Raw genomic sequence first — 19,647 nt, forward strand, 5'->3', positions numbered from 1 at the left:
CGGGGAAGATCACAGATGGCATAGGAGGCCCTCGTCACGGGCATCTATCTAACCTTCTCAGCTCTCTTTCTGGCCACTCTGTCAAGGGAGCCTGGACTCCTGAAGCATAAAGGATCTGCCCTTCCTCACAGGGTGCTGGTTTCTTGCTGCTGATCCTCTGTTTTGTCTCCTAGGAGCCGAGCTTTTCTTTAAACAGGACAGCTTCTGTCAAGCTTTTTTTTTAAAAATTAAACTTTTATTATAAAAATTTTCAAACATTTAAAAAAATTGAAAGAATAGGGAATTCTGTGTATAGCCACCACCCAGATTCAATAATTGTTAACATTTTGCCCTCTTAGTCTTATCTGCCTTTTTCTGTTGAATCATACGAAATTCATTTGAAGACATCATACCCTATACACATAAACATGTATCATCTAAACATGTCTCATATAACCACAATACCATTATCATAAATAAAAAAATCTAGCAATTCTTTATAAAAACATCTCATACCCTGTCCTTATTTCAATTTCTTTAATATGTCTTTTGGAGCCAGTTTCTCTTACCCGGATCCCACCAAAGTTCATTCACTGTTTTGGGTTGTAATGTTTCCTTAGTTCCCTTTAGTTTAGAACAGGCTTCCAGCTTTCTGTTGATGTTGTTATTGTTTTGACATTGACTTTTTAAAAAGTCCAAGCCTCTTCCAGAACGTCCCACATTCTGAATTTGTCTCACTGACTCCTCATGGCAACTTTTAGTTTATTCCTCTAAACTAGAAGTTAAGTCTAAATGATTGGTTAGAACCCTTTGATGGCTTACATTAGATTAAAAATTGTGGGCTTGACACTGTGCACTTTATAAAGTACTTCACATCAGGAGGCACTTGTCAGGACACCCCACTAATGGTGAAGCTAAAGTAGTGCCCCCAGGGCTCTTTCTTTTTCTCTTTGCAACTAGCAAATAATCTTGGGGTGATACTTGACTACACACATATTGTTTCCCAATAACCTATTCCTAAGGGTTTTAAGATCATTAATGCTCTTTTCCTGGGTCTATTATTTCTCTAAGGATTACAGATGGTGAACCTTCTACCATTTTGCTGCATTTGTTAGAAGGCAGTTTGGCAAATTTGTTGACGTTTTTCTTGCCTTTCCCTGCAGCCCGGACTTCCCTCGGGGTTCTATGGCAGCTTCACATTTCCCCTGTTGTAACAGTCTTAGAACGCAGGTAGTACAAACTTCTATGTATAAAGCAAATAAGCTACAAAGATATGTTGTACAGCACAGGTAACATAGTCAATATTTTATACTTTAAATGGAGTATAACCTATAAAATTTTTTAATCACTATGTTGTACACCTGAAACTAATATAATATTGTAAATCAACTATATCTCAACAACAAAAAATATGTACATTCAAAAAATAAAGTAAGCTGATGGACTAAGTGTCCAATGGAGAAATCTCGTTGTGAAGATAACTAAATCAACCCCATCTCCGAGGAAGCAAACTGCACCTGCAAAAAAAAAAAAAAAAGAAAAAAAAAAAAAAGAAAAAAGAAAAGGAAAAAAAAGAACGCAGGTAGTTCGCGCTAAATCATGAAAGGCTGTGTCTGAGGTATTTGCACCATCGTCGAGTGGGCTGGAAGAACCTGAGAGACGTTATGCAGCTATAAGGTCCAGAATGGTTTTCACACTCGAGTGTGTATAGAACTCAGTTTTGGGTAGTTGGTTAAAACACAGATTCCTGAGCCCCCCTCCCCAAATTCTAATTTTGTAGTTCAGGCGTAGTGCTGAGACGGAACTGGGACTGGCTGGGAAACCTTGCATTTCTAAGAAGCTCCCGGATGTTGCCACTGGTCCGCAGACCAAATTTTGCTGAGAGCAGACCGGGAGAACCGAGAACCGACTGTTTGGTGGATACTGTGGAGACAGAGATAAGCAGACACTGGACGGGTAAAAAGAAACAAAAACAAAGGAAAGGGTGTGGAGCGGAGGTACATGGAGTATAAAACTATCAAGATTTCTGATTACCGACTTTAAGAAAATTGTGTTATTAAGAATGATCACCACGCATGTCCTCAGGTATAACTGAGAAAATTGTTTTATTAAGAATTATAACCATGCAGGAGATTTCTGATTACCGGCTTTAACTAAGAAAAACTAAGAAAATTGTTTTATTTAGAATGACCACCATGCATGTCCTCAGGTAGTTTCTGAGTAGCAATAGGTTAACCCCATAGCAACCACGAAGGGATTCGAACCCTCAATTTTCCGATCCGAAGTCAGACGCCTTATCCATTAGGCCACGTGGTCTTGCCACAGTAATAGTGCTCTGGGTAATTTGTTCAAAGAAAATAATCTCAACTATAATTGTAACACTGAAATTACTATCGCAAACGAAAGCATTTCCAACGCCTCAAAAATCTTACAGTCTAGCTGGGGAAACAAATTGAACCTAACGGTCAAAAGTACGGCAAAGTTACAACCGACGTAACTACCAAGAAGTTGTAACTAATAATAACAAATAATAGAGTGCTTTATTAGTGCTTTATCTTCTTTCAGTTCCTCAGTTTACCTTTTGATGGAAATCAGGGAGAAAGGCCACAGCAGGGAAGGAGCGCTTGAGCTGAGAGCTGAAGGAGAGGAAAAGATAGAGCCGGATTGCTTTATATACTCAGGGAACCACCGCTGCTTTGCGGTGCTTTCAGGTAAAGATTGTGGATGAAAGGCAAGAATTCACTTCTGTGCACTCCAGAAATCCCACTCAAAACAACTCTAAAACATAAATTCAAATTGAACCAAAAGTTCGGGAGAGGAGATAATAGCAACAAAATTATGTAATCTGGAGAGCCGATTGAAGTGTGATAGCTGACTTGTCAGACCCGAGAAAGCTGAATCCTAAAGAGGTCGTGTAGGAAAAGCGAAGAGGCTATGAGATTTACACCACAGAACCTCCATCCTCACACTCCATGCCAGGCTCAGGAACTGTCAGCAGTAGCTTCACCTGGGAACTGCCCGTTAGGAGCTGAATTGTGTCCTCGTGTCTCCCCCCGCTACCCCAAATATGTCGAAGTTCTAACTCCCAGTACCTCAGAGTGTGACTTTGTTTGGAGATAGGGCTTTTAAAAAGGTAATTAAAGTAAAATGAGGTCATATGGGTGGACCCTGATACTATGACTGGTGTCCTTATCAAAAAAAGAACAGGACACAGACACACAGAGGAAAGACCACGTGAAGATGCAGGGAGAAGACCGCCATCTACAAACCTGTTGACAGGGTTGTTCTCGGACTTCTAGCCTCCAGAACTGTGAGAAAATAAACTTGTTGCTTAAGCCACTCAATCTGGGGTCCTTTGCTAGGGCAGCAAACTAATACCACATTGCCCCTCCACCATCCTGGAAGAAGACTGAAAGTTAATCTTTTTTTTTTTTTTGGAGTGAGCAAAGTTTCGGGTGGCTAGGCTGGGGCAGTATTCTCAAACTTTTCCCTGCATCACAATCAGGGAGGACTTGTTAAAACACAGAGTGCTGGGGTCTGCCTCCAGAGTTTCCGATTCTGTAGGCCTGGGGTTTGGCCGAGGACTTGTATTGCTAACAAGTTCCCGACGGATGCACGTTTTAAGAATCACTGGCTGGAGGAAGATCTATGAGCACAGGGCTGGCAGAAAATGGCAAGAACTCAGTGAATATTAGCAATTTGCTTCGAGTTGTTGTGAAATGAATGGCACGTGTACACTGTAGAGACCCGAAGGCCCACGAAATCCCACTGAGAAGTGAGGGTTTCGGGAAGACATGCCATCTACGCTAGGCTTTGAGGATAAAGCAGCTTTTCACCAGGTTGAGAATGAGGTCAGGCGAGCGCTGAGAAAAGAGGGGAGGGGGAGTGGGGGGCGAGGCCTGACACCGCAGGGCAGGGCAAGGCTAGTAGTCTTTTTCAGAAGAGGAGAAGTCTAGTGAATTTATAGGAAAAGTGGTAGTTCGAACATCGTGGCAATTCTTACTCCTGTTTCATTGCGGATCTAAACTCAGTACGTACACAGTTTTTCTCAAAACAGGAAAATTCCGACAAGTGGAAAGATCGAACGCGAGAAACCACTGAGTTTCCCCTACATGGAGCACTTGGGCTTTTTGGATTAATATTTAATCTGGTTAATCCCTTATCTTTTTCCACCAAGCATTAGCGAAGCTATGAATAGTGGCGAGAAAAATGATCAAATCGACCAATAAAAAGGAATAAACCTTTAGAGCCTGGGGCGAGGAGAAAGTATTTTTTAAATTCTAATGTAGGAGAAAGGCTACTTATTTCTGTGACCTCGTGGCGCAACGGTAGCGCATCTGACTCCAGATCAGAAGGTTGCGTGTTCAAATCACGTCGGGGTCAGGATCTTGGGTTGTCTTTTGGGTAGGCGGAGAAATGAAGAGCATGCGGCTTCTTTCCTCTTGGGCATGTGTAGTCGGCCTTGAGACCAGTTAAGGCTTCTAAGCCCAAGATGAGATAAAGAAGACAGAGTAGCTGCTCTAACAGAGTTTCAGTGGCATACGTTTGCCCTTAATTTGCCATTGGAATTCTAGAACGAGGACGAATTCCCCTAATGGGCAACTTCCTTTAACCGAGAGATTTAATTTAAACACTCTCCTTTTTGGCACCAGAGAATGCATAGTCTTCTGGTTTCCCTATCTTCTATGATTGTTTCTTTCCGCGTCTTTAACTGCTGAGGACCACTAAGGCCCTAAAATGTTGGCGTTTTCCCAGGCTCACCCTCGGCGCTCTTTTGCCTCCTGACTGTTCCTTTGCCTATCTGCCTACAAGAAGTCGTGCGTTTTTCTCAGATTCATTGCCCGCCACTACCCCGCTGAGCCTGGAACCTGGAACCATCCTGGACACTTCTTCTTCTCCTCCTCCTCCTCCTCCTCCCTCCCCCTCCCTCCTCCTCCCCCCACCCCGCCCCTCCTTTTCCCAATCCGATCAGGGAGTTGGGAGTTTTACCTCCTAAAATGTTATATCCCATGTATCCTCTTCTCTTTGTTACCACATGGCCTCCTTCCTTCCATCATACGTCTTGCCCGGGTATTGACATGAACCTCTTTAGTCTTCTTCCCAGACCTCCTCTTTCTCAGTTTGATCAGTGTCCTTATTATGCTTTTTTTAAAAAATGCAAATCTTATCCTGACATTCCCCAGCTTAAAACAAAATAATAAGCAACCGTTCTGATTAACCCTGTCACAGAGGTCTTCTTTCAGTTCCTCAAATGGTGTTGCTCCGTCCCAGGGCAGGGCCTCACTTTCTTTTCCTCTGATAGTGTTAAAGAGAAATTGCACTGAACACTTGTTAAAAAGGATCTGACAGATTTGTATTCAAGCTAGGATAGTAAGAGACTCCAGTACACAACTGAACTCAGCTCTGAATAATAGCAGGATAGCTGGGGATTTATAGCAAGTGGGCAGGGTGAGGGGGGTCAGAGGATGGAAAATTACAAACAGGAGCTTGATTAGTTATCAAGGGTAGAGGGATTCTCAATAAACTGGCTTAGCAGGATTCTTGCTAAAATTGGACTCAGTAGGCCAAGGTTAAGGCCTAGCAGAGAGGAGGGCTCAGAGGAGCCTGAGTAAAGTTTGGTCAAAGAGGCAGTCCTTGTCAATGGTATGTCATAAGCCCTCCTTCTTATTGCTAAGTTGGCCTCTGGAGAGCCTCAGGGCCAGGATCAAGGCGATCTGAACTGTGGCTATGAGTATTTCAGTCTTGAAAAGTTATAAACTCCCTTCTATATTAATAAATTGTATTCTGATTTGTAACATCAGGATCCTGTGAGTCTTACTAGTGAGAATCAGTTTCTAGGGCCTAATTCCCTTCAGGTGGTAATTTCACTGAGTTTGCTCTACCAGTAAATCTGAGGGCCACACCTTATAACAGGTGGTCACAAGGTAGTAATCAGGTCTGGATGACTGATTTTCCTAAATGACATTTTTACTCTGTCTCACACATGGATTTCCCAATTTTAGATTTTCTATATGCTCTTCTCTTTTCACTAGATTTATCTTGAGCCAAGCATTTGAGTCTCATTCTCCACCTCAATCCCCAGCATATCATCTAGTTAGAGTATCTGACATATTTATATATTATAACCATATTTATTGACTCCAATATTTATTTGATAAGGGCATGTTATATTCTCATCTGTTTCGATGTAGAAGCCAACATATCATTTCCATAAAATGTCAAACCAAACCTTCATTAAAAAATTCAGAATACTAGGAAGTAGGTTTTAACACCCAGTAGAAGGGGACTCTTGCTCAGAAGATAAAAATTGCACCTAACTTTGTTTATTCCAAGAACTCTGTTGTTTATTCCAGGAATCTCTTGAAAGATCCATCAGCTTCTTAATAGAAGGGATCAGATGACAGTTTACCAGACTACCTGCAGTACTCTTTCAGCCCTTGCTTTGCTTTCAAACATGTTCACTCCTTCAAGACATGGCGACTAATTTTCCTCGCTTGTGTGTGGACTGGACTTGGTGACTTGCTTTGAGTGAATAGAATAATGTGGAGGTTGGCATTGTCATACTAAGTACTAAGAGGTTGCAGCTTCTTCAAGTTTCTGTCTTGGACCACTTGATCTGATGGAAGCCAGCTGCCCTGTCAGGAGGATACTCCCATGGAGAGGCCCATGTGGTGAAGAACTGAAGTTTCAATTCAATAGCCAAGTGACTGAGTTTAGCAGAGAATTCTCCAGAATGGTTGGCAGCAGCAGGAAGCACAGGCAGGTTGGGGAGGGGCAACAGTGTGAAAAAGCAGTTGGTGTGAAGATGAGTAAATAAAGCTTATATCTCTGGTGATCTTTAAAAAGAACTAGAAAAGCATTATACGCTTTCTCTGCTTCATGATTGCTATCACTTCTGGAAGTTCTATGAAGAACTTGGTCCTGAAAAACCAGCTGCTTCACTGTCTGCAAGCCTTGTATTCAATTACTGGGTCCTTATGATGTCCTTGCTAAAAAACATAAAATGAAGAAAAAATCAGCAAGGCTGAATTTTAACCGTAAGTGGGAATAGTACTATAATACTCCTGAGTACCACACCATTTATTGGAGATAATAAAACTCAGTCCCACAGGAGGTAATTCAAGAATTCTGATGAACCTCCTGTATATGTGGGCACAAATGAAGCAAAGAAAAATTACATAATTGTTCAAAATGAAGATAAAGTGTTTGTTGCAGTCAATTATTTTTGATGAAAAGGCTTAAAGAAGTAACAGATAAAAAGAAAACTAGTGTCTTGAAAAACACAGATGAAAAGCTCACAGAAGCAGCCAGAGAGATAAGAAACCAGGGAGATAAGAAAGTTGTGACAAAGACCATTCCTGGTGCTGGCTTGATTGACCCAGTAAATAAAAATGATGTTGGGTACAGAGAGCTCCCTGAAACAGATGCCAACCTCAAGAGAATTTGCAAGACAACTGTCGAGGCAGCAAGTGATGAAGAGAGAGAAAAATTTTTTGCCCCCATTCAGGAAGTGATGACTTCTGTGCATTTTGCTAATGATGAATGTGATTATGGCATGGGGCTTGAGTTGGGAATGGACCTCTTTTGCTAGAGTTCACACTATTTTCATAAAGTTGCTGGCCAGCTTTTCCCTCCTGTATGTAATCTGTTGAAGAGGAATCTCTTCCCAGAAATCATTGAAGATCATCTGGCAAATAGAAGTAAAGAAAATATAGACCAACTTAAAGCATTGGTATTAAATTTGTGATATTTATTTTGTTTTTAAGGAATACAGAGGAGTAAATTGATGGACACATTGAAGAAGAGGAAGAGGAAGAGGAAGAGGAAGGGGAAGGAGAAGGAGAAGGAGGAGGAGGAGGAGGAGGAGGAGAAGGAGAAGGAGAAGGAGAAGGAGGAGGAGGAGGAGGAGGGGGAGGGGGAGGGGAGGGGGAGGGGGAGGGGGAGGGGGAGGGGGAGGGGAGGGGGAGGAGAAAATTCTCTAGCCCCAAGTAAGCAGATGTCTGCAACTTCTGTCAACATCTTGTTTGTAACCTTGTAAGAGACACCCTACCTGGGTAAGCCACTCCTGAATTTAAGACCCACAGAAAATATGAGATAGTAGATTTTTGTTGTTTTAAGCCACTAAGTTTTAGGGCAATGTGTTATACAGCAATAGATAATAAATACAACATTCTACCTCAAAATCACCTCCTAACTGTGTCTACCAATCCTAAAATATACCATGATCCTTATCCAGTCCTTACTACTTTGACTCACCAAAAAATCCAGATTTTGAAAATCTCACTGAATAGCTAAACTTTTTCCTCTCCCCTCTGAGACACTATTAAGACTTCTGAGATAGTGTTCTCTCTTGTCCAATAAACTTAGCTTTGTTCTTTCGGTTTCTGGTGACATTTTTGAGGCGGTAGCATTTGAGAAATGGTAAATAAAATCTGAGGAAATAGAGTGAACATTGCAAAGATTATTTTTATATCATACACAAAGAACATACTTTAGATATTTGTTTTAGAAGAGCCTACACTATGCAACCAATTCAGTACAACTAACATGAGCACCATCTATGATCATTATACTGAAGATTTCTGTTTATAATAGAAGATACAACTTCTGACTTTCAGTGGTTCATTAAAAAGTTCCATGAAATAAAAAATCAGTAGCTAATATTTATCTGGTGGTTTTATACTATTTTTCAAGGCTTTCATAGGCATCATTTAAATTTACAATACCTTTACAGTCCTTAGAGGAATGTAAATCAACTACTGCTAGGCCTATTTATGTATGAGTAAACAAACAAATTAGGTAACTTGACCAAGTTTAGTTATATCTCTCATACTGTTCAGTTATGTATTATTCTGTTGCTAGGATTTGTTGAAACCTAATTTATGGCCCAAATTCTTCCTTTAAGAGCAACATTAATAACCTCGTAATTTGCTAAAAGTCTTTCTGCAATTCTTTCCCTTCAAAGCATCCTAATCACAGCTGCCAAATAAATACTACAACTTCTTTATTCTGAAGAAGAGGTGAAGAGATAGAAACTAGAGTGAAAAACCTCCTGGCTTTCACATGCTTTATAATCCAGGCTATCAGAGTCCATTACTTTCCTAAAGCCCAAACTCAAGACTCATTTCAGTAGATTATTTTCATTGATCGTCAGTGGTTTTCTCTTGTTGGTTTTTTCTCCAAACGAACTGAAAAGTCCTGAAAAACAGAGATGATAACTCTTATTTATTTCCAGGCCCCTTTTGGCTTTTTGTTCCAAAGGGCCACAGCGACCTCGGCAACTGGTGGTCATCCTCTCCAGAGGCAAGTAAGGAGAAGGAATTGGGAGAATTATATTTTTCCTTTATTATTTTCTTTGTTATCCTGCTTCCGTTGACAATAATACCCTCCGTGCCAAACTTGTGTCTTCATAAACAGAAGGACAATAGAAGGTCTTTTTTCCAAAATGAAGTAACTTGGTGTTTCAAACTTGAATTGAGCACTTTGGCCTAGTAATTAACCGAACTTGCTTGCATCCTAAATGAGAGATTTTCAGAAAGTGTTTTCATTAAAGATATAAATTGAGGGAGGGATGGAGAAAGATATTTTTATATGTCGGGTATTTATAGGTGTTTTTCATTTTCAAAAGCCTCCAAGAGTCACATATCAGCAGTTTCAGCTTCCTTCTAGTTCACAGGTTTTCCTAGAAAATTTAGATATCATCTTTTATTTAACTGGATTTAAGAAAATCCTAGGGAAAAGAACATACATCTTCACTCTTTTACTAACGATTTAGGGACAATATAATTATAACTATATGAAGCCAAGTAAAAAACCGTGAACAGATAGGGCATTGGTGGTTCAGTGGTAGAATTCTCGCCTGCCACGCGGGAGGCCCGGGTTCGATTCCCGGCCAATGCAACTCTCCTTTTCCCCCGGCTGCGGAGTAAAATATTTTCACTGAAAAACAACAAACATTTTAAGATAATTACGCTTCTGGTATCCGAGTGTGGCTGAGAGAAGCAAAAGTTAATCCTCCTTGTATAATTTCACCTTTATAAATTGTACCCGTTGGCGTGCATTTGGTTTTCCAATAACCTGGAAAGTCATCTTGTCCGAGCTCAAGGAAACTGCTACCTCAATTGATAGAAGTCTTTCGAAGGTGAATTCTAAGTCAGTAGTATTTGGAGGTGGAGTGTAGCCACGTGTGGACATAAATATAGTATTCCTACTCTTACAGCCATAGGAAGATATTCACAATCTCTGAGAGCCAAGAAAGTGCCAAAATTTATCCCCTTGAAATATGAATTGAAAAACGCGTGGTTGTACGTTAGCAGAGTGGCGCAGCGGAAGCGTGCTGGGCCCATAACCCAGAGGTCGATGGATCGAAACCATCCTCTGCTAGCATCGGCGATTTTCTTGATTGAAACTTGATTTTAGAAAGAAAGGGATTGAATAAAGATTACAAGAGACCATCAGCTGGAGCTTGTGGGACAGTTCGGGATGTGTAAGAATCCCCAAAGTGGTTTGTTAAAAATACATATTTCCCGTTTTTGACAGAGATAAATCGTATTCATTATGTCTGGTAACTTGATCTCTCAGATTTGGAGACCACTACACCTCTTAGGGATTGGAATGTGACCTTGGTAAAGTCTTTGGTATCTTGTAAGTCAGACAAGTGTTACAATTTGTAATTACGTCTGTAACCAACATCTCAATCTGCTGAGCTTTTTACCATTATGACAGGCATTCCAGAACTGTTGTCGAAATTAAAGAACGTTTGTAAGAGGAAAGATATTATTCCTCATGGGAATATATGTAGACAATTTAGTCAGTTATGTAGTCGTGGCCGAGTGGTTAAGGCGATGGACTTGAAATCCATTGGGGTCTCCCCGCGCAGGTTCGAATCCTGCCGGCTACGGAGTTTTGTTTTCCCTCCAGGTCGAAATACTTGCTGTACCAGCTACAGAAACGGTGAAACAACACGGAATATACTGTTTTACTGATTATTATTATCTTTCTCCATAAAACTGGAAGCAGGTAGTTCTAGTCCTTTAGTATAACTGTATGTAGAGAAAATCTTTGAAAATTACTTTGGTAAACGCTAGGGATTTCTGAGACCATCATAAATATGCTGAAAAAATGCTCAGGCTTTAGTTCATTTTGCATTGCTATCTCCCTATCTGAAATTCAGCTCAGGTCTGACTTCCGAACGTCGCCTGCCTCTATTTTTTCGATGTTCTTCCAAGAATTTGGGTATATCCAGTGCATCACTATTCCACTCGTGAGTATTTTTATGTTTGGGAATCAGTATCTCAAACAGAAATTTCCAATATTTCCTCCTTCTGGAGCCCTCTTATCATTCCACTTAGGAGGCCAGACTGTAGGGAGGAAGTACCAGTTACAGAATTTTCAAAACTGTTTTCTGATTCGGGCTTAATTTCAAAACAACAACAACAACAACAAAACTGTTTTGCTCGCTAAAACTCTAATACATAAACATACAGTATATGCAACATAAATAAGAGTAAATATAACAAAAATTCATCTTGTATTAAACTTGCAGTCGATCCATTAGGAAATGCGGATAAGCAAAAAGAAGGATGTAAAAATACTCAAAAAGGAAAAAGGTTTTTCTTATTCCCGAAATTACCAGTAATTTCCTATCTTATCTTGAACTTGTTTTTTCTTCTTGCGTTTTCTATATTCACACATGTCCTAAGGGATTTTTAAGTGTTGACACCATATGTAGACAAACGTTCATGGCCCAGGTTAGAAATTCAGTAAAGGCACAGTTTTGATTTTGCAAGGAACGCCGGTACTCAAACCCTCCGGGGGCCCTGAGAAAAAATTCCAAGCAGAGTGAGCTCTGCTAGGCTTTTCGCATTGCGGAGCAATGAAGGTGAGGCTTTCGCTCATCTAAGACAAATCTTTCCAATGAAGCGCATACGACGCACAGCAGACACGTTCCTAAAAGCGTGGGGCGAGAAAATGGCAGAGGCCCCATGGTGTAATGGTTAGCACTCTGGACTTTGAATCCAGCGATCCGAGTTCAAATCTCGGTGGGACCTGTTAGTCTTTTAGTGTCTTCCCTCCTCGTCTCTTAAATCACCGTGGCACCTCGAGGAGGCTAGACACCTAAGCACTTGCGCAAGATACCCCATCCCCGTCAGCAAGGAGACACTGTCCTGCAAAACAGCTTTCCTTACCCTTGCCTCTGGGATTCCACACTTGTCCTCTCTTGCTCCTCCTCCTTCTCTAGGCCACAGAATCTCCTCCGATCCTCGTCATTTAGATTACCCCCTGGGTAACTATTCACGTTTTCCACCCCTGATCTCAGTCCTGGGTTCAAGTTCCATCAGTTTCTAACACGAACGGGGTCCTGAGAAGTTCGTAGTGCCTGTGAACCCTGAACCCTGGTCGTCGCGTTTCACTTGGAGCTTCTGCTGATTGGCATACAGCAGATTCTCTATGAATATTTTTTAAATGAAAACGATAGTCCATAAAACCCTGAATGGAATGACAGACTCTTCAATAAATATTCATAAATCCCCCAGCAAGTGGTGGTCCCATGGTGTAATGGTCAGCACTCTGGACTTTGAATCCAGCGATCCGAGTTCAAATCTCGGTGGGACCTACTTTTGTTTTGGTCGCCAGCCTATTTCCTCCGTGTTTCCCTCAAGTCGATAATGTATACTGGTTTCTGGGCATAACCTTCCCACTCAGGCTTCCTTCTCCCGAGGAGCCCCTTGGAACACCATTCACTCTCTCGACAACTACTCTTGCCTGGGTTCCTGAAGACAGTCAGATCCTAAGTAATTTGCATGCTCAGGGTCTTAACACTTCATGTCTCAGAGGCCCCTCTCGCAAATCTTCTCTTCTCTGAAGCCTCCTCAAAACGTATCAGCCTAATGTAGGAATATATATCTATATAAATTATATATATAAATTATATATAATATGTATGTTATATATAATAATATATAACATATATAATATATATTATATATAACAATATATATAATTTATATGTAATATATATAATTTGTATATATATATTATATATATATATATATATATATATAAATTGCAGTAGCAAGTAGAAAGTTCCTCATGTAAGGACCCCACGGTTAGCACTCTGGGCTCTGAATCCAGCAGTTTGAGTCCAAATCTCTCTGGGACCTCAGCAACATCTTAGCAATTTTCCCCCTACGGTTCTCCTAAATCGGTTCTGCTAAATCGTTAGCCAGATGTACATATCTAGCTGTAGGCGCTGTTAGTTACTTCCAAGTCAACAACCAAAGCAACATAGAACCACTGGCCAAGAGAAGATTGTCTCTGATTACCTTCCTCCGGAATTCTAGCCCTACTTCCCCTTACACCTGATGGCCCTTTTTGCCTTTTGCCCAGAGTTCCTCAGATTCTGCTAAATTAGAATCCTGGTTCCAATGATTAGGTGTTCATGTTTTACAGTCCCTCTAACTCAGGTCCCTCCTTTCCTGGAGCCTACTTAAAGTGCTCCAGCGGCTTCCAAACACTAACACTGTCCTGAGAAAGTTCCTACTACACAGCAGTACCCTTGTTGAGTACATCTTAGAGTTGTACCCATGAGAGGAGGCTCTGTTCAAACTCCACAAGCTTATGTGTTGCCTACTTTATTTTGAAGATAAACTGACCTGTTAGGAGTACACATCAGTCTTTTGGTAGAGACCTAACTTCAAGGGCCTCATGATGTAATGGTTAGCGCCTGGACTTCAAATCTCAGTGGACTTGTCTCAGTTTTGGTGACCGTGCCCTCACGTTTTCCCTAACCAGGAGTACACTCTGATGTATAGACACTCCCTTAAACTTGCATTTCTTCTCTCCCATCAACGTCCAACTCCTTGCTCTTTCCTCTGGCTACTGAAAATTTCCCTCTCCCCCTCACCCTCACCTCCCCCCTAAAATCTCTCCTCTTGATGCTTTTTGCTTTGCCTGGTGCCGGCCTAAAGTCAATCAGATCCCTATAAGTCAATTATGTGCTTGGGTGATTAAGAGTTCATATGTCACAGGCCCCACCTGTGACTTTTTTCTCCTCTGGAACTCAGGCAAATGCTCTGTAGGCTGCAGAACTCTGAACACAGACCTGAAAATATTCAAACCATAGAGTGAGACCCTAGCTGTCATAGTCATCTGAGAGCCTCCACTGTGCCCTTGGAGGAGGCTCTCTCTTAATATTCCTTAGATTGAATCTATGCTGAAACATTTTAAAGATCAACAGACCAGATGCATTAGTATACAAGTCTTAACCTTGAAGGTTTGTTATACCAAGGTCCCATGGTGTGATGGCTAACCCTCTGGTCTCTGAATACAGCAGTCCCAGCTGTCAGTGGGACTCTAAATTCTTTCTGTTGACTCTCTCCACAGTTTGAACATGTATCCTTCAGTGCTCTGTGACAGCAAAACAAGAGCCCCCATGAATGCCTCTGGTTTCTAAAAATTGTTTCAGAAAAAGCCCTGCAAGCTTCCTTCCACCTATTAAGCCCCAGTCATATCAATGCCTTAGAACCTGTCTTAGCTTCCTATTGCTGCTGTAGCAAATTACCACAAATTTAGTGACTTAAAACAACACAGATTTACTCTCTTACAGTTCTGAAGTTCAAAAGATTACAAGTCAAGTTGTCAGCATGGCTGTGTTCCCTCTGGAGACTTCAGGGAAGAATGTTTCCTCGCTTTTTTTCACCTAGTGGCCTCTTCCTTGTATCGCCTCTTGCTTCTGCAGTCATGTTTCCTACTAATGAATATGATCCTCCTTTAGGTTCACTTAGATAATCCCGGATAACCTTCCATCTCGAAATCCTCAATTTAACCATATCTGCAAAATCACTTTTACCATGTAAGGCAACATATTTTTAGATTCCACATATAAGTGACATCATATAGTATTTGTCTTTCTCTGTATGACTTACCTCTTTTAGCATAATGCCCTCAAGGTCCATGTTGTTGTGAATGGCAGGGGTTTCCTTCATTCTCATGGCTGAATAATATTCCTTTGTGTATATATACAACCACATTTTCTTTATCTATTCATCTGTTGACAGACACAATTTCTTTCCATATCTTGGCTATTGTGAAAAATGCTGCAATAAACATGGGAGTGCAGATATCTTTTTAGTATCCTGTTTTCATTTCTTTTGGATAAATACCTAGAACTGGGATTGCTGGATCATACAGTAGATCTATTTTTAATTTTTTGAGGATCCTTCATGCTATTTTCCTCAGTGGCTGGACCTCAGTCCCTTCTTTATTTTTTCTTCCTTTATCAAAGCAAGAGGGCCATTTATAGGGAGAAAAGACATTATCTTCATTAATAATAATAAAAAAAGCTAAATAATAATATAATTTGGCAAATAGAACGCTGCTGAGTAAAGAAATACAATTTTCAACCAAAACCCCCCGCACAGGTGACGAGGTGGCCGAGTGGTTAAGGCGATGGACTGCTAATCCATTGTGCTCTGCACGCGTGGGTTCGAATCCCATCCTCGTCGTTTGGTTTCCCCGCTTTACTGTGGGACTGTGGTTTTAGTACCTTGTAAAGAAGGTATTTCCCCAGAACGTGTCGGTAGATGCTCTGTTAGAGACGCACTGAGGTGACGAGTAACTTCCAATAACGTTACTTTTAGCCCCTTTTATAGAGAGATTAGAATTTGAGTCACGTCACGTGGATGACAGTCAAAAATCAAACTCTGCTGCCTCCGGTCAGACACAGGTGTGCTCACGTATTCCCCAGCTTCTCCACCGTTGTCAAAAACTGATTTCTGGCCCTCTGACTTCCGTTACGCTTGTTGACCCCCTCCCCACCCAGCCCATCTTCCTGCCTGCGTTCCTAACACTGGTAGCAAATTACAAGCAACTAGGGAGTTTTCTCAAGATGTCCACCTTTCCTCCACCCCTCAGCACAGTTGAATCAGTATCTCCGAGGGTGACGTCCAGGCGTGGCTGCAGGGGCCACAGGTGATTCTGATGGGTTTCTTGGGCTGAGAACCACTGTCCATTCGCTTCTCTTCACTCCCTGCTCCCACCCGCTCCCCAGCTTTGGTTCCCTGTCTCGGCAGTTTTTGTTAATTTTTTTTTTTTTTGCCTCTTAAATTCAGGTCCAAGACGCTCCCTCTTTACCCCTTATCACTCCCTATCCTCCCAAACTCTTCATCAAACTCTAGTTTTATCTGACCACTGGTCCCTGTCTTCAGGAGCAGAAGCTGTTCACATGCTCTGCTTTTGCTCAAGTAGTTCCTTCTGCCTGGAGAGTCTCTGCTCCCTTGCTGCAAAATCCTTTTGCAAGACCCACATCAAATGTACCTTTTCTGTGAATCCTCAGATGAAAGCATCACTCTCCTCTTTGTATTTTACATGAATGAATTTAATCAAAGATCTTTTCCAGGTGTTCCAGTCTCTGTTAGTTTCTTCCTTCTTTGATCATCTTCTGCCACTTATATCTTAATTTTAGCACATAATACCATAAAATCTCACCAGTTCCCTCTTTTCACCTTATAGTAAACTACAGCAAATGGCTGAGTGCACGGTGTAGAATAACAAAATTTGAAGGGACCGTAAAGATGATCTCTCTGAAAATTCCCACCCCCCCCATCACCTGTCTCTATTTTACAGATGAGAAAACTGAGGTAGAGACCAGACAAATTAATTGTTTAAAAAAAATCATATAACCAACGTTTCCTTATTAAGGTTCATGGGAACCAAGTTCTTTAAGATCAAGTGGTTAAGGTGATAAGATCTTTCTAACATGTTCAAATCCAGTGACTGGGATTGTGACTTTTCATACCTGGAAAATCCTTCTGAAGTACACTTGTCATAGATCAGCAGAGATCCAAAGGCTCCTGAGGACTGAGATGACGCACAAATTTTGAAGTAAAATCTGTTTTTGAATTTTACCTAAAAATATATGACTTATGTAGTACCTGTGATTCAAAGATAGTTCACAAATTTTAACTCATTTTATCTTGAAAATAAAAACTCAGGAAATGCTGATCCAGATTGGATGCCAAAGTGGGGTCTTGAGGAATTGGGTGATATGCTCTTTGTATTTTTGAATTTTCTCCAAAAAAGAATCAGAGATATTGGATGCCTGAACAGTCTTATCCCTCTTTTCCCTTCAACCCCATGTTACCTTGTTTGAAAATAAGGTTGTAGGGGTACCACCCTTTTATATCCTTGTCCTTCCAACTTTGCACACTGTAAACATTCAACAGATAGTTATAAAATAAACACAGGCATATTGTACATGTGTGTATGTGTATGTGTGTGTGTGAGCATGATGGTGACATGGTAGGGACTGAAACTTTGTCCAGGCAGAATATACCTTAGGGTATTTGTCACTCCTTTTAATACACATTAAAGGATAATTTTAAATGTGCTAATCTCTTGTATTGTTTCCAAAATAGGGAGGTAGATCTGGAGCAATTTTGCCTCTGCCCCTCACAGCTTTTAAACCCAAAGGGTATGTTTTTTCCTTAACTACCAAAGAGAGAAGCAAAGAGGAATACGTTAAGTAGAAAAGAGTTAAGCCTCCGTGTGATTTGAACCAACGTTTGAATCTGAAAACACCATATGTTTCACCAGGAAGTCATCAATTGGAAATGAGATTTTCTTCATCCTAAATTATTAATCAATTCAGTTATTTAAGCCCGGAAAAATGTTTTTGTATATTTTGCCCAGCTATGTTCTCTGCCTTCCTGTTTGTATACACACTCCGCAAACAGTCCGGCTATTTCAATGACCTTAGTATTCTGTTCTGTAATTTAGGTTTGAATATAAGCTGTTCTCATCCTTTTGACGGCAGCAAAACCAAAGGAAAACAAGAAAGTTAAGATGGAAAAGATAGGGGAAGAGTGGAAACCAGTGACAGATTCCAGCACCCGGAACTCAAACGAGAAGAGAACTGTGAAGAGGTTGTGGCCTTGGGCGAAGCCATGGGGAAGGAGAAGCAGCAGGTTTCCCCCCGTGCTACCCACTGGGGGCTCAGTTCGAGAGAGCTCCGTTTACAGATAGGAATTCCCTTTTCAAGGACAAGCCGAGCCTGTGAAAATGAAACTCAGGAGCTCAAATCCAAATATGGGGAGAGCTTGAGAGCCCCAAATTATTGGAAGGCCTTATTTCGGTTTTGACTTCCAGCCACTCTTTACACTGGTTCTCCCAAGGCTTTTGAGAATAACCTCTTTAAAATAGGGCAGGAAGAAAAGGGTTCGAAAAACACATGATTTCCTACCACCTACCCATGAGATGTGGCTATCGATTAGTAGAAAAGGGCATAAAAGGTGACACTAACCACGAAGGGATTCGAACCCTCAATCTTCTGATCCGAAGTCAGACGCCTTATCCGTTAGGCCACGTGGTCGCCGAACATACGGTCTTGCTGTGACACTTAGGAAGTAAGTTTTCTGCCCCGTTCTGAGTTGTGACAGTTACGTAATGACAAAAAGGCAATGGCCCCCACGCCGCCGGCGCTCTCTGTCATTGGAAAAATAGAAACTCGAGATTACGGGGGTTATCTCGGGCCAAGGAGCAGGGGCTTGTGAAGGGTAAGAATTGACAATTATTTCGGTCTTGGGTACTCCATGGAGGGAAAAGTCATTGACTGTACGACTCCCGAGCAGAAAAACTGGAGTTTATGGCACCCAAAGGATGCCAAAATATTGCATATTGCCGGCATCGAGGGATATTTTTAAATAAGAGAACTCAGAGTTTCTTCCCTATTAATATTCAGTCACGCTCGCAATTTTCAAACTCTAGGTACTTGGGATGTCTGCCTGGACAGTTGTCAGTAAGAAGGCAGTCTTACTACATAAGGCAGCATCTATCTACACGATTGTCTTTCTTGTCACCCGGCATGGATATCTGCAGGCCCCCAGGCATAACAATTTCCCCTTTCCCATGTTTTCTGGTATTTTCCCTGATTGTCATAACGTGACATCAAAGCACTTTTCACAGTATATTTCTATCTGTTTGAAAAGAGAATGCTTTTTTTCTTTTTTTTGGCGTTTCTCAGGGTTTAGGGGAGTCCAGTGCCATTACTATTATTTGAGGCTTCCATATATTAAGAAATAAGCACTACGGTAGAATTACAAAAATTTTGATTGTGACAGTTTTTACATTTAATAAATGAATCAACACAAAAACGTGTTACAATAAAATCATTCTATGGTCAAAATATTTATAGAATTTATAATGTATGGTAGAGGGCTTGGCCCAATGATGTGATATAAAGTTATATTTTGGATGGCTTCTTTTAAGCTTGTCAGTGAATCTCTGCGACCTCATGCACCTCGTTTGAAGATAATGTCAACATTATTAGTCTACACATTAGGCATTTCCTTAATTTTCTTAAATTCTAGACCCTGGGAGCATTGGCCTTCCTGGCTTATTTGTGGTAGGTCTTGGCTTTTCTTGACTAGTAAATTAGCAGCTTTCTGGAGTACAGAAATAGGCCCTTTCACACAGTCTTTCTTCCCTGTCCACGGAATAACATGTGGCAAATAGTAGGAGCTCAATAAAAATGTGCTGAATTTCTCATATACATATGTTTTTGAATTTTGAGATTATCTTTAAGGTGGAGATTATTTAACAAAAAGATCCTTATCTCCTGAAAATATTTGAACGTGGACTTGTTTTCTCTCTTTCTCTCTTCCTGGAAGC

The 19,647-nt window shown here is 41.0% G+C and overlaps 8 non-coding genes and 1 pseudogene across 8 annotated transcripts; 8 read left to right on the forward strand and 1 right to left on the reverse strand.

The window, feature by feature from the left end:
- The first annotated feature begins 4,290 nt into the window (after nucleotides 1-4,290).
- On the forward strand, nucleotides 4,291-4,362 carry TRNAW-CCA (transfer RNA tryptophan (anticodon CCA)). The gene has a single exon. It is a non-coding gene; the product is annotated as a tRNA-Trp (tRNA).
- A 2,350-nt stretch (nucleotides 4,363-6,712) lies between these two features.
- LOC115865989 (histone PARylation factor 1 pseudogene) lies at nucleotides 6,713-7,726 on the forward strand (annotated as a pseudogene).
- Nucleotides 7,727-9,808: 2,082 nt separating this feature from the next.
- Nucleotides 9,809-9,879, forward strand: TRNAG-GCC (transfer RNA glycine (anticodon GCC)). Its single transcript has one exon. It is a non-coding gene; the product is annotated as a tRNA-Gly (tRNA).
- Nucleotides 9,880-10,290: 411 nt separating this feature from the next.
- TRNAM-CAU (transfer RNA methionine (anticodon CAU)) lies at nucleotides 10,291-10,362 on the forward strand. Its single transcript has one exon. It is a non-coding gene; the product is annotated as a tRNA-Met (tRNA).
- Nucleotides 10,363-10,797: 435 nt separating this feature from the next.
- On the forward strand, nucleotides 10,798-10,879 carry TRNAS-UGA (transfer RNA serine (anticodon UGA)). The gene has a single exon. It is a non-coding gene; the product is annotated as a tRNA-Ser (tRNA).
- Nucleotides 10,880-11,957: 1,078 nt separating this feature from the next.
- Nucleotides 11,958-12,029, forward strand: TRNAQ-UUG (transfer RNA glutamine (anticodon UUG)). The gene has a single exon. It is a non-coding gene; the product is annotated as a tRNA-Gln (tRNA).
- Nucleotides 12,030-12,523: 494 nt separating this feature from the next.
- TRNAQ-UUG (transfer RNA glutamine (anticodon UUG)) lies at nucleotides 12,524-12,595 on the forward strand. The gene has a single exon. It is a non-coding gene; the product is annotated as a tRNA-Gln (tRNA).
- Nucleotides 12,596-15,403: 2,808 nt separating this feature from the next.
- On the forward strand, nucleotides 15,404-15,485 carry TRNAS-GCU (transfer RNA serine (anticodon GCU)). The gene has a single exon. It is a non-coding gene; the product is annotated as a tRNA-Ser (tRNA).
- A 2,791-nt stretch (nucleotides 15,486-18,276) lies between these two features.
- On the reverse strand, nucleotides 18,277-18,349 carry TRNAR-UCG (transfer RNA arginine (anticodon UCG)). The gene has a single exon. It is a non-coding gene; the product is annotated as a tRNA-Arg (tRNA).
- Between the last annotated feature and the right edge of the window lie 1,298 nt (nucleotides 18,350-19,647).

The sequence above is a fragment of the Globicephala melas genome, chromosome 11 (assembly GCF_963455315.2).
Source record: "Globicephala melas chromosome 11, mGloMel1.2, whole genome shotgun sequence".
NCBI lineage: Eukaryota > Metazoa > Chordata > Mammalia > Artiodactyla > Delphinidae > Globicephala > Globicephala melas.